Genomic DNA, 13366 nt, shown 5'->3' with positions numbered 1-13366 from the left:
TTTGCAATATTTCTATAAATCTAAAACACTTCTAAATATAAAATGTATTTTAAAAAAAATCTTTAAGCTCTAGGCTCAGTGTGGAGCTTGAATTCATGACCCTGAGATCAAGAGTCATATGCTAAAAAGAAAGAAAGAAAGAAAGAAAGAAAGAAAGAAAGAAAGAAAGAAAGAAAGAAAGAAAGGAAGGAAGGAAGGAAGGAAGGAAGGAAGGAAGGAGCGCCTGGGTGGCTCAGTCGGTTAAGCGTCCAACTTCAGCTCAGGTCATGATCGCACGGTCTGTGAGTTCGAGCCCCACGTCGGGCTCTGTGCTGACAGCTCAGGGCCTGGAGCCTGCTTCGGATTCTGTGTCTCCCTCTCTCTCTGACTCTCCCCCATTCATGCTCTGTCTCTCTCTGTCTCAAAAGTAAATAAATAAACATTAAGAAAAAAAAAAAAGAGTCATATGCTATACCAGCTGAGCCAGCCAGGCACCCCTAAAGTTTTTTAAAAGTTTATGTATCATGAACCCATTCTTGTAAAAATACATACATGAGTACATAGCAATGTATTAAATATGATACAGTTTAAGTTTTACTTTATATATAATTGTTACACATACCATATATATAACATTATTTCTAAGCATTATATAGTGTATTTTATTTTCAGATTAAAGTTTGACATTTTTCATGCAGATTGATTTAGGAATAGCTCTGACTTAAGGGATTAAAAAGTTAATGCCCACAGACCACTTAGCATGGTGACTGGTGCACAGCAAGTTCTTAGGAAATGTTAGCAGTTACTACCATTATTATTACTATTGATGACATCATTGTTTCTGTCTAGGGACTCGGAATCGAGCGATTTAAATGGATGTTTACATTTTTATAAACACCTTTATTTAATCACAAATATATCAGGTTAGGAAATTAAAATATGAAAATATTTGAATTTAGGAGCTTAGACATCCCTGTCCTCAACTATTATGTTGTCTATTCCTTAAAGAGAAATTTATTTTCCACCACTCACTGTTTCCCTAACTCACAAAATGCACCCCTTACAAAACCCAATACAAAGTCTACAACACAAATAAATGGGAAGATATTCCATGCTCGTAGAATGAAAGAATATTGTTAAAATGTACATACTACCCAAAACAATCTACAGATTCAATGCAATCTCCATCAAAATACCAATGGAATTTTTCATAGAACTAGAACAAATACTCCTAAGATTTGTATGGAACTAAAAACATGCTGAATAGCCAAAGCAATCATGAGAAAGAAGCACAAAGCTCTCTAATTTCAAACTATACTACAAAGCTATAGTAATCAAAACAGTAGGATACTGGCACAAAAACAGACACATAGATTAATAGAATAGAATAGAATAGAAAGCCCAGAAAAGTCACATAAAGTTCAATTAATCTATGACAAATGAGGCAAGAATATACAATAGGGAAAAAACAGTCTCTTCAATAAATGGTGTTAGGAAAACTGAACAGTTACATACAAAAGAAAAAAACTGGACCCTATCTTACACCATATACAAAAATAAGTTCAGTGTGGATTAAAGATCTAAGTATAGGACCTGAAATCATAAAAGTCCTAGAAGAAAATGTAGGCAATAAGTTCTTTGACACTAGTTTAGCAATATATTTTGGACCCATCTCCTCAGGCAGGGCAATGAAAGCTAAAATAAACAAATAGAATTACCTCAAACTGGGGCAACTGTGTGGCTTAGTCAGTTGAGCATCCAACTCTTGATTTCAGCTCAGGTCATGATCCCAGAGTCACGGGATCAAGACCCATGTGGGGCTCTGCACTGAGCATAGAGCCTGCTTAAGATTCTCTCTGTCTCTCTGTCTCTCTCTGTCTCTCTCTGTCTCTGTCTCTCTCTCTCCTTCTACCCCTCTCCCACACTCTTTCTCTCTCTCTCTCTAAAATGAAAAAGAAAAAGAAAGATAAAATTGTTACATCAAACTGAAAACCTTTTGCACAATGAAGTAAACCATCAACAAAATGAAAAGGGAACCTGCTGAGTGGGACAAGATATTTGTAAATCATACATCCACTAAGGAGTTAATATCCAAAATATATAAAGAATTTGTACAAGTTAATACCAAAAAAACACATAACCCAATTTAAAAATGGGCAGAGGACTTGAATATACATTTTTCCAGTGAAGATACACAGGTGGCCAACAGACACATGAAAAGATGGTCAACATCACTAATCACTAATCAAGGAAATGCAAATCAAAACCACAATGAGATATCACCTCACATCTATCAGACTGTCTATTATCAAAAAGACAATAAGTATTGGCAACGATGTGGAGAAAAGGGAATCGTCATACACTGTTGGTTAGAATGTAAATTGGTACAGCCACTATGGAAAACAGTATGGAGATTCCTCAAAAAATTAAAAATAGAACTACCATACAATCTAGCAACTCCACTTCTAAATATTTATCCAAAAAAAACAAAAACATCGATTCAAAAAGATATATGCATCCCTATGTGATGAAGCATTACTTACAAAACCAAGATATGGAAGCAACCTAAAGGTCCATCAATAGCTGAATGGGTAAAAAAGTTGTAATATATCGATGTAATAGAATATTACTCAGCCATGAAAAAAATGGATCTTACCATTTGCAACAACATAAATGGACCTAGAGGGTATTATGCTAGGTGAAATAAGCCATACAGAGAAATAAAAATACTATATTATTTCACGTATATGTGAAACCTAAAAATAAGTGAACAAACAAAACAAAACAGAAACACACTCGTAGATGGGAGAAACAAATTGTTATTATCAGGGTGGGGAGCAGCTGGGGGTTGAAGAATGGCAGAAATAGGTGAAGGGAATTAAGAGGTACAAACTTCCAGTTATAATACAAATAAGTCATGATGATGTAATGTATAGCATAGGGAAGATAGTAATATTATAATAACTGCATGGTGACAGATGGTAACAAGACTTATGGTGTAGGTCATTCATAATGTATAATAATATTGAATCATTATGATGCACACCTGGAACCAATAGGATATATTATGTCAATTATACTTCAATTAAAAAAATAATCAAGGGGCGCCTGGGTGGCTCAGTCAGTTGAGCATCCGACTTTGGCTCAGGGCATGATCTCGCAGTCTGTGAGTTCAAGCCCCGCGTCGGGCTCTGGGCTGACGTCTCAGAGCCTGGAGCCTGTTTCCGATTCTGTGTCTCCCTCTCTCTCTGCCTCTTCCCTGCTCATGCTCTGTCTCTCTCTGTCTCAAAAATAAATAAAAACATTAAAAAATTTTTAATATAAAAATAATAATAATAATCTGATATGGGGTGCCTGGGTGACTCAGTTGGATAAGTGTCCAACTTCGGCGCAGGTCAGGATATGGTTCGTGAGTTCGAGCCCCACATCAGGTTCGGTGCTGACAGCTCAGAGTCTGAAGCCTGCTTCAGATTGTGTCTCCCTCTCTCTCTGCCCCTTCCCTGCTCACACTCTGTCTCTCTCCCTTTCAAAAATAAACATTTAAAAAAATTTTTTTTAATAATAATCTGATACAAAATCTCTCTCTCCCATTACTAACTAGATCTGTTTGGAACAATTGGTTCATTTACTCAGAGCAAAGTATTCTTCTAGACTATGGTCTGAGTGAAGGGCATATACTGAAGTTTACCAATAAAAACAGAAGTTCCATTCTAGTTAAGCCACAAGTTGGCTTTGCCTTCACCTTCACGGCTTTCCTTTGCCTTTCTCAAATTTCTAAGTTGGTGAAAGAAAAGATGTCATGATGTGAAATGAAAAAATAAAACACTTTAAAAATAATAAGGTGCCTTAAACATTAAGAATCAAGAGTTATTTTAGGTTTCCATGCTCTTTGGAAAAGATATTATAGAGCCCAAATTGGATTCTGGGCTGAAATCATATTAAATCAGGCAAGTTTGTGTTTAGCATTTTGTTTTGCTGTATCAAAGGGGGAAACTTAAATCAGATTTTCTTATTTGAATGTTTTTTACAAGAAAGCTTTTAACTTATAAATGCCAATAAGCCACCTACTGAAGCAAAGTTTTGGGTGTGAAGAGAAACTATGTTCTATTTCTACATCCAAACCTGCCACTAACTTACATTGTATACGTTGACTTCTTGCCTCACCTTCTCCATCTGAAAATATGAAACTGTTTATATATAACTACCTCATAATAATGGTATATTCCTTAATGGGTTCCTATTTATTAAGCACTTTGTGATCATGAGATAGAAGGATTTATAAACATAAAACACAGGGTACCTGGTGGCTCAGTTGGTTGAACATCTGACTGTTGATTTTGGCTCATGTCTTGATCCCAGAGTCATAGGATAGAGCCCCGTGTCAGGCTCTGTGCTGAGTGTGGAGCCTGCTTAAGATTCTTTCTCTCTCCCCCTGCTTCACTCCCCTGCTCACACTCTCTCTCTCAGTAAAATATATATATATAACCGATAAAATATATTTGAACAACATATAAAGAACAATATGTTCTTTAACTCTAAATGCCAGCAGTAACTTCACAGTAAGGCCTTTTCACCTGTAGTTTGTATTAAACCTATTATTTATAAAAACTTTTTTAATTTTCATTTATTTCTGACAGAGACAGAGAGAGAGACAGAGCATGAGCAGGGGAGGGGCAGAGAGAGAGGGAGACACAGAATCCGAAGCGGGCTCCCCAGGCTCTGAGTTGTCAGCACAGAGCCCGACGCGGGGCTCAAACTCACAGACCGCGAGATCATGACCTGAGCCGAAGTCGGACGCTCAACCGGCTGAGCCACCCAGGCACCCCAAACCTATTATTTATAAACTAACTACTTATTAAAGTATCCTTACTTGACTCCTCACCGTATCCTGAGATGCCATTCTTTCCTATTTAGAAGAGTCTCATTTTTTAGCTAAACATTAACACTTTCCACTCTCCAAGAAATGTTCTCCATCTAGTCCGGTTCAGCATAAATACTCTTTAAACATCTGAGTTGAACTGAATATACTAAATACTAAATTACTAAGTTATGCGGTCATGGATTTCCAGCTATGTTCTATGTAATCCAGTACATAATACCTGCTTTGATACCATTTTAATTACTGTTTTAAATCTAGTGGCCAACAGTAGCTTTCTACTGCTTTTGTGGCTATGGACAAATTCTAATGCCTAATCTTTCTAAGTGTCTATTCTCCAAGTCACAAAATAGGAATAGTACTATCATGGTGATTATTTGGGAGAAGATGGAGTATTAGTGAACTGCTACAATAAAATCAAATTTAAACACACACACACAACCTAGACATTTTATTGTGAATGTTTTGATTAAAAACATATGCATAGAGATTCTTCAATATTGACTTGCACAAGTGATAAATGAGGATTTTGATGCTTAAAACTGCACTTTATAAGTGACACTGGATTAACTCTCTGACTTCCACTTCCTCACTTTTAAAAATCCCTTCAATCTGCTCTTCCCCTAGAATCCCGGGCACCTGGGTGGCTCAGTCGGTTAAGCGTCTGACTTCCGCTCAGGTCATGATCTCTCAGTTCATGGGTTCGAGCCCTGCGTCGAGCTCTGTGCTGACAGGTCAGAGCCTGGAGCCTTCTTCGGATTCTGCATTTCCTGTTCTCTTTGTCCCTCCCCCACTCACGCTCTCTCTCGCAAAAATAAATAAGCATTAAAAAATTTTTAATAAAAAAACTTAAAAAAAGAAAAATCCCTTCCCTATACTAAGAAGTAAAAAACAACAACAAAAATCCTTATCACCAGAGACAGGTACTTTAAAGTTCAGAAGCCAGAGAAGCAAACCTTGTTACTAATCCACTGCCTCAGCCCAAATTCCACTTAGAATTCCTTACTAATTAAAGATCCCAAACACCTGTTTTCTTTATCCTGTAAATTCCTCGAAAAACAAAACAAAACAAAACAAAAACTACCTGACCCGGTCATTTCTTTGGGTCTCATTTTCATTACTGGGCCTCCATGTGCACGTAATAAAACTTAGCTTTTTTTCCCCCTATTAATAAATCTCATGTAAATTGAATTCTTACTCCAGCTGGAAGAACACCTAGTTCCCTCAAATATAATCCAGCCAATTCCAACTCCAGAAGGTCTTCTGACTGGCCCCCTGCCTTCCATCTAGCTGCTGGTTCCCTAATGATTCCTTCTCATTTCACGTGGACCATCACAGTGACCTTCTAATTAGTCTTGTTGCCAAAAATCTCTGCCTCCACCAATTCATCCTCTACCCTATCTCTGCCCAATTTCTACTCTCCAGGCTTAAGACCTGCTCCTTATTTCAAGAACAGGTATAAACAGCTCTATGCCTGCCGTCCTATGGCCCCTCATCTTACAAGTGAAAAACTGATGCTAGGAAAAAGGAAAATGACTGTGTTTTGACTATTCCATGAACACACATACATCAAAGCCATGATAGTGACAAGACTCCAGCCCTTGTGATCCTAATTCTGCAACTTAAGTGGATAAGTTTTTTGGTTTTTTTTCTGATAGAGAACCATTTGCTTAAAGTGGATAAGTTTTAACTGTGGTTTTCATTTACCCATTTTACATTTCTAATTGAAAATAACTTTAACATTTTTTTTTCTAATACATCTTTTTTGTTTAGTTATTAAAGATTTAAAAAAATGTTTTTAATGTTTATTTATTTTTGAAAGAGAGAGACAGAGTGCAAGCTGGGGAGGGGCAGAGAGAAAGGGAGTCACAGAATCCAAAGCAGGCTCCAGGCTCTGAGCTGTCAGCACAGAACCCAATGCGGGGCTCAAACCCACAAACTGTGAGATCATGACCTGAGCCGAAGTGGAATGCTTAACCGACTGAGCCACCCAGACACTCCTGTTTGTTTGTGTGTTTGTTTATTGAGAGAGAGTTAGTGAGTATGAGTGGGGGAGGGGCAGAGAGAGAGAGGGAGGGAGAGAGAGAGAATCCCAAGCAGGCTCCATGCTGTAAGTGTGGAGCCCCACGAGGGGCTCGATCCCACAAACCATGAGATGATAACCTGAGCCAAAACCAAGAGTAGGCTGCTCAACCGACTGAGCCACCCAGATGTCCCTAATGTAACAACTTTTAACACCATGATTTGTCTCCAGATATTTTTGGTTTTTATATATATTTTATAAAGCAAAATATTTTGCATCAATGTTTATACTGTTAACTGTTCCAACAGCCTTCTCAAACTCTGTGCTATAGTGTTCTATAGGACAGGACAGAGACTGGCCTGGGGTTCACTGGACACTGCTCAGGCTAGAGTCTGAACATCTGCACCTTGGGGGTGCAATGTAGATCCAGAGTCTGGTCTTCAACTCTGTGTTCCAGAATTCAATTATTTCCCCTCACTGGGGTCATTTGTCTTTTAGAGAGTGAGTCAGTCAAACTAAATCCACAATAAAACTAATTAAGAACACAGGATATAGTTTTTAAATATAATTTCATATACTTTCAGGCCAACTTGGATATTCTAATGGTTTTGTACAGTGTCTTGTTTTCCCAGAGGGAAAAATCTGCATGACAAAACCTATTACTACCCAAAGGCTGTTAGGAGATCCTACGCCAGGTTAAGAAGGTTGAATAATCTTCAGAGAAAATGTTCAAGCCTATGCTACCCTTATGCCCCCTAACTCCACTACAGAACACACAGGCTATCACAGCAAGAACACTTGGAATTAGAAAATGAGCTTCTGTCACTTCACCATCTGAATGACCTTGTTCTGGTCATTTGCTTTCAAGAGCTTATCTGCAGGTCAGTGCTGGAGACCCAAATACAATTCCTCAGCATCTAACCCAATTCACTCACCCAACATACTCCATCCTTCCAGTATGACAGCATTACCTCAGTCATGCGACAGCATTACCTCAGTCATGCTACAGCTTATCATAGGTATATTTTAGTATCATAAAAGATGATTGGGAAAACCCATTCTTCCCCCCCTTTTCCTTCCTTCCTTCCTTCCTTCCTTTTATTTTCTTTCTTTCTTTCTTTCTTTCTTTCTTTCTTTCTTTCTTTCTTTTTCTTTCTCCTTTCTTTCTTTCTTTCTTTTTCTTTCTTTCTTTTTCTTTCTTTCCTTCTTTCTTTTCTTCTTTCCTTCTTTCCTAAATTTAGGAGTGTGCCCTAGCGGTGGCCTGTGCTCCCCATGCCTAGTTCATCTATACCAAGTGTCCCCAAAGTATGGGTGCTCAACAAAAATCTCTTGAGTGCAGCATCCCACCTTTAGCACAGGCCCTGCTAATGTTTGTTGAATTGTACTCAGTAGAATTACATTTAGTGACATGAGAAGAAAAAACATATTTGATCACTTAAATTTGATAACAATAATCCCTCTGCATGTGGTACAGTAGAATTCTAGACAGTTTTGGAGGAAAGAGATTTGAATTCAAGCCCAGGCTTGCCCTCTCAAAAGCTGCCAACCTAAGACCCCAGGACTGTTGAGATGGAGTGGGATAATAAGCTCTGTGACCTATGCCTCATTGCACAGGGACTGATGTCATTATTGATATTAGAAGAGTGTCCTTAGTTATGAGTATTTATTGAAATTTTGTATTCATGGAATCATACAATATTACCTCTAGAGAGGGGATCCTATTATTTTGTACAACTTCCTGCTTAAAGCAAGAATATCTTTTTTTAATGTTTTATTTATTTATTTATTTATTTATTTATTTATTTATTTAGAGAGAGCAAGCAGAGAAGGGGCAGAGAGAGAGAGGGAGACAGAGAATCCCAAGCAGGCTCTGCTCTGTCAGAGCAGAGCCTGAAGTGGGGCTCAAACTCATGAACTGTGAGATCGTGACCTGAGCCAAAAACAAGAGTCGGAAGCCTAACCGACTGAACCATCCACGCACCCCAAGAAACAATCTCTTCTAAGCATTATAGTGAAACCAAAGGGGCTACAATATGCAAGAAATCCAATTAAAACCCTCAAGATGTCATGGAATCAGCATTGTTTAACAATATGGCTCCCAGTTATACCTCAGCCTCTTCTCACCTTCTGAGTTGCCTGTGTCTGTCACAGTCTCAGTACAGAGACTTGCTTGTTTGGGTTGAGGGTGTGGAATGACATCATGGAAACGTATTCTCCGACCTCACCATGAAGGTAAAGCCCCAAGGAATACTTTTTGCAGACACAGAGAAACCAAAAATACCAGGCTAAAGGAACCTCAGCAGTCATGAATTCCTATGTTTTTAAAACATTTTTTACTGTGATCCACAGTTAGAAACGCGTTTAATGTAATAGCCCAGTACACACACACACACACACACACACACACACACACACACACAAATTGGAACAAAAGTTTAACAAAACAATATTTACTTTACAAAGTACAACAGCACATTCTGATCTCTTTTATTTCATCTTTTAAAAAGCTTTGCTAATCTTAAAAATAAAACAGCCAGTTATTTTACCAGCAAATGACCTTACTCAGGGATAGGAGAGAATTTGCAATTTGGGACATACAAGCTATGGCAAAACCATTGGCAAGTCCAGGGAACAAAGAAGAGAGACACTTTTATAGAGGAAAGGGGGGAGTTGGGAGGGGCTATTATAAACAGAGTCCATTGGAGTAAACTGGGATTTTAAAGTGTGGTGGCTTTTCACTGGCTGAGGTGAGGCAATCTCTCATTGGTTGGGCAAGGGAAAAACTGCTTCCCTCCTGCTGGGGTAGTTAAGTATAGGTTTCTTCTTCTTGGGTCTGCAAGGAGCTGAGGAGGAGTGGTAGGGTGGGAGAACTTCTGCTGGTCTCCTGACTCCATTTTAAATAAGGTTTCCCTTTATTAATTTTCACAATCTGCCAGTGAAAATTCTAAATTGATTTTAAAACCTACTAATGAATTCAGATTTGAGGTTTGAAAAACACTGATCCAATCCAATGCTCTCATCTTACAAGTGAAAAACTGATGCTAGGAAAAAAGGAAAATGACTGTGTTTTGACTATTCCATGAACACACATACATCAAAGTCAGGATAGTGACAAGACTCCAGCCCTTGTGATTCTCATCACAGCCTTCCCTCAGAACTTCCTATTACTTCTCCTGTCTTATGTATAGAGACAAATTTCCTCTATTTTAAGAGCCATTTAAACTTTAAATAATTAAAGCTAAATAAAATTTAAAATTCAGTTCCTCATGCTCATTAATCACAGTTCAGATGCCCAATAACTACATGTGGTTAGTGACTACCATATTGGACAGCACAGAAATAGAACATTTTTTCCATCATAACAGAAACTTCTGCTGGGCAGCACTGATCTAATGAGCAAGGTAATAGTACCGTTCCTCTCTGATTCTTTCAGTCAGTCCTGGGCATTCCTTTTCAAATCAAACACAGACAAAGAGGGAAAAGAAAAAACCAGAACATAACCACAAAGCTAAAAGACATCATTTGGCAAGGAATTCAAAGAAACAGAGTTTAGTCTGACAAGAGGAAAACCCACTGTAAATGTGAAGATTATCTTTAAATATTGAAGGACTGTCATATAAAAAAAATTAATATTGTTCCATGACTTGAGGAATAGAATTAAACCCATGGGTCAGAGTTAGAGGAGAAAAGATTCTGGCTCAACAGAAGGAGAAACTTCTTCCATGTCAGAGCTTCCCTGTCAGTCCATCCCAAAGACAGAATGGACTGCCTCATAGAGGAGTGAGCTCTCCATCCTGGGGGTGTTCAAGCAAAGGTTGAGCATATGCCTGCCACACAGATATTTAAAAAAAAAAAAAACTGATGGAAGAAAGGAAGTTATTTGTCATGCACATCAGGGAGAAGGTATGAATTCAAACATAAGTGGGTAGTTGGAATTGATGATCTTTGAAACCTCCTTAAACTCTGAGAATCTCTGACTCCTCTGATTGGTTTTCAGCCTATGGGTGAGAAATTCTGGAAAAGGTAAAGTAGGGAGTGTCTAGACTATTTTGAGCAAAATCAGGTAGAAACTCAAGCATATAATACAGTGAGGGGTGCCTGGCTGGCTCAGTCAATAGAGCATGCAACTCTTGATCTCAGGGTCATGAGTTTGAGACACACATCGGGCTTAAAAAAAAAAAAAAAAAAAGGGATATGACGGTGACAGAAGGCTCCAGAGAAACCGAGAGGAAGAAGGGGGATGAGTAAGCAACTTAACTTCAATTAAATGGAATAGGGGGACAGAAAAGAAAGTGCATGAGGAAAAGAGGATTGTGAGAAAAAGAAAAAGAAAGAATTGGGATGGGGTGAAAGAATGAGATGTTTGTAAGAGGTCTGTGATAAAAGACACAAATAGAAGCTTCAATTTTGACTCTCCCTGACTCAGTAAGTGACCTAATAAGTTTGCTTAGATAGCAGTAGAAAAAATATGATAAAGGGAAGGACAAAAACAGATAAATATAATACAAAACACTACCTTTTGAAACCCTGAAGTGGAAAATACTTAACCACCCCACAGAGCCAAAAGGATTTCTTCCACTGCTACCTATCCACCCTCCAGCTCTTCAAGAATATGATAAAAAATAATACAACTATTGTGAAATGAAGACTGTATTTGTTTCTCTTACTACTACAACAAATTATCACAAATTTGGTGGCTTAAAATACTAGTGATTTAAACAAATTGATTCTCTCACAGCTTTGGAGATCAGAAGTCTGAAATGAATCTTACTGACCTAAAATCAAGATATCAGGGCTGGCTCCTTCTGGAGCCTCCAGGAAAAAATCTGTCCCTTTCCTCTTCCAACTTCTAGAAGATGCCTGCATTCCTTGGCTCATGGTGACATCACTCCAATCCTTGGCTTCTGTGATCATATCTCCTTTTCTAACACTGACATTCCTGACTCCTCTTGTAAGGACTCTTGTGATTACTTTGGATCTTCCAGATAATTTAGGATAATCTAATCTCCCATCTCAAAATACTTAATCACATTTGCAAAAGCCTTTCTACCATGTAAGGTAACATATCCCCAAGGTTCTTAAGATCAGGATGTGGACTCCTTGGAAGGCCATTATTCCATCTACCATAAGGGTGGTAAGCATTTGCATTTCTTAGTTAAAAATATTATATGAAAGTATTCCAAATTAAGGTCACTGATCCAGTATTTGTAGGACATATGCTATTAGGGAGCATGGTAGTGGAAAATGCAATGAATCAGGATTCAGGGGTCCCAGGTTCTAGTCCTACCTCTACCATTAGCTAGCTCAATGACTCTATGAAAAGTCACTCCCTTTTCTCTGGAATTCCCCTTGCCTATGAAATAAACTATCATTCTCTTCTGGGGAATTGTCAAATTAGTATTCTTGGCCTATTTTTTTTTTCTTCATTGTGTAAAAGGACATAAATCTTTCCTAAAAGTTATCAGTTCATTCATTATCGCCATAAAGCAAATTTTTCTCTTAGTAATCAAATGGTCTGGGATTCTAGACAAGCTCTAGCACACTTTATGAAGTGTGGCACTTAGTCTCTGCCATAGTGTCTATCTGTACATTGTGTGTGTCAATTAAGTCTCTTAAATCAATATTCTGAAGTTTGTTAAGATAAGACCTGTGAGGGGCACCTGGGTGGCTCAGTTGGTTAAGCGTCCAACTTCAGCTCAGGTCATGATCTCCCAGTTCATGGGTTCGAGCCCCATGTTGGGCTCTGTGCTGACAGCTGAAAGCCCGGAGCCTGCTTCGGATTCTGTGTCTCCCTTTCTCTCTGCCCTTCCCCTTCTTGCGCTCTGTCTCTCAAAAATAAATAAACATTAAAAAATGTTTTAAAAAAGAAAAAGGTGAAACCTATGAATTCCATGTGAGTTCAGCATCCTAGACTTGTCCTCTCAAACAGTGATTGAAACTATTATTTAAACACATACATTCACTTTAACAAATATTCATTGAGGGACGCCTGGGCGGCTGAGTCAGTTGAGCGTCCGACTTCGGCTCAGGTCATGATCTCGCAGTTCGTGAGTTCAAGCCCCGCATCGGACTCTGTGCTGACAGCTCAGAGCCTGGAGCCTGCTTCGAATTCTGTGTCTCCCTCTCTCTCTGCCCCTCCCCCACTCATGCTCTGCCTCAGAAATAAATAAAAAACATTTTTAAAAAAACCCACAAATATTCATTGAGCACGCTGAGTACTGCAAAGCACTGTGCCAGGCTGACTCCCAGCAAACTTGGTTCTTGATTATAATAAAGACTACTATAACCTAATAGAGTAAGTGGAACACTTGAACATTACTACTCAGCAAACAACTCAAAAAACACTTATTAGGACAAAGCACAGGAAATCAGGAACTCAAGTTCTCTGACCTCAAGTAATACCATACAAATATAATATGAAGCAATATATTAAATATGCCTCAAGATTAGTGTTTTTTCCCCAAAGTTTTCATTTTCCTTTGTATATA

Source organism: Panthera tigris, chromosome B2, assembly GCF_018350195.1.
Source record: "Panthera tigris isolate Pti1 chromosome B2, P.tigris_Pti1_mat1.1, whole genome shotgun sequence".
NCBI classification, from domain to species: Eukaryota; Metazoa; Chordata; class Mammalia; order Carnivora; family Felidae; genus Panthera; species Panthera tigris.
This window is presented reverse-complemented; position numbering follows the sequence as displayed.